The sequence below is a fragment of the Odontomachus brunneus genome, unplaced genomic scaffold (assembly GCF_010583005.1).
Source record: "Odontomachus brunneus isolate Ranch 3 - 2012 unplaced genomic scaffold, Obru_v1 Obru_scaffold_297, whole genome shotgun sequence".
In the NCBI taxonomy this organism is placed as follows: domain Eukaryota; kingdom Metazoa; phylum Arthropoda; class Insecta; order Hymenoptera; family Formicidae; genus Odontomachus; species Odontomachus brunneus.
In genome coordinates this window covers 188,220-190,311 of record NW_022639747.1, presented here as the reverse complement: position 1 = coordinate 190,311, position 2,092 = coordinate 188,220, and positions in this window count along the sequence as shown.

The window sequence follows — 2,092 nt, the reverse complement described above, 5'->3', positions numbered from 1 at the left end:
TGGGTTATTATAAGAGATTTTTGAAATATTTTAGTGAAAAATATTTTGATGAAACGTTTCACAAATATTTCTAAATTACTTCAATGTTATATTTCAATATAATTTCCAAGTTGTTTTTCGGATAGCTTGCTGTGTGGGATCCTATGTGGACACGCCTTATTTGGAAGACCGCATTTTTGAGAACCAAAATCATAGGTATTTTGGTTTTACTTTAAACTTATGTGAATTTTATTTCAGTATAAAACTGTAAACTAAAATTTTGTAAAATTTTAAATTATTTTAAGAATTGAATAAACGAGGCTCTGACCGGATTATATAAGTACATGTTACAGACATTCACATCTGTGTCTATTTTGAGACTATTTACGAATTTTACTTTAGAAATCCCCTTGCTTGGCCATATGCAGGCCTAACGATGACAGGCCTTATTAAGGGCATCCCAACAGCGCCTATTCAGGGTCTGTTTAAGAAATTCTACTTAGAATTTGCCTTTGTAAATCCTTTCTAGGCACAACAGTGATAGGCCTTGTTAGGAGAACTCCAATAGTGCCTATTTAGTGTCTGTTAAGGAAATTCTACTCAGAATTTGCCTTTGTACACCTTTCTAGGCCCAACGATACTAAGCCTATTTTAGAGCATGCCTATCTAGGCTCTTTGTAGACCTGGGGCATGCCCTGATAAAACTGTATCCGGGGAGGGGCCTACCTACTAAAACTTCTGCCAGGGAGTTCCGCCTTGGCGGCGGCCATGGTTGAAGACCTCCTGGGATAGCTTCCGCATAGCTTCCGGGACGCCCTCGGCTGTGGGGGACGTTTCCGTCCCCCTTCCTTAGACCGGAAAGGATGATTGTTCCTCCCCGGTCTTCTGCCTTATATGCATTGGCGAGACTGGGGGCTTCCCACCTGTCTCGCCGCACCTCTTGTAATGTGGGGCACGGACCGGGTTTCTGCCCGGGCTGCATCCTCTCATTTGCGGTCTCGTCCGAGTGTTAGGGGAGGAACCTAATCATAGTCCCTCCCCCCTCATCGTCAGGATCACTCAGCCTCGTACAAGGGGGTCAAAGACTCCTCTATTATAGAGGATCAATCTCCCTACAGGCGCCTTGTCATACATCTCGTGCCGTCTTCTGCTGGCAATCTCCCCTGTCCAGCGCCGGTGATTAATTCTCCTTCTGTTCCGCCGACTCGGTGTGTCGACGGGTCGATTCCGATGGAGAAGATTAGGCGCACCTGTAGGATCTCCTGGGAAGAGGGACCAGAAGATGGTCCTTTCTCCTCCGGATGCGCCTCCCTTCAATCCCCTGCTGGTGTGCGAGGGGAGGAAGGGCCCTGCGTCTTCTTGGTCTGGGCCCTTTTCCATCATCTTCTTTTAGCTCGCCTTTTCGGCGTCGTTCCTCTATCTCCTTCTGCGACATCATCTCGTCGCAAAAGAAGGTGACAGCGGACCAGCCCTCAGTGCTTCCTAACATGGCCCTGATGAGAGCCCGGGGGCTGAGGTTCGCTCCCACTACATCTACGAGAACCGAGCGCTGCTGCTCCTATGAGGGATATTCCCCGAGGATATTCTGCGCCGAGTCTACACAGTCGCGGCATCACAGTGGTGGCAGCGTGTGGTGTGCTCCTTCCCAATCCTGTCAGGTACTTACCGAAACCATGTCCGGTGAGTACCTGTGTTTTCCGGAATAACAACTCCCCGTGGGCCCTGTCTACCAATCCGATTTTGAACATGAAACGGATATCCTTATCAGGATATCTTATGGACTTTTGATATACGAGGGTGGTCTGAAAAGTTTCCGACCTCAACGTGAAGATAGCAGCACTTGTAAATAAAAGCTAGTGAATTTCGTTGTTCATCTGTTGACAGTTACTCACCGAAGTTTCAGCCATTTTGGACTCGCAGTTGTTATGTAACAGTCGTTTGAGTAAGTTGATGTGAGTGTTTTTGTGAAAATGGACAAAATCGAGTATCGAGCTGTCATTAAATATTTGTTTTTGAAAGGCAATACGCCTACGCAAATCAAAGATGAGTTGGATTCTGTGTATGGGGACTCTGCACCATCATTTACGACAGTGAAATTTTGGGCCGCTGAATT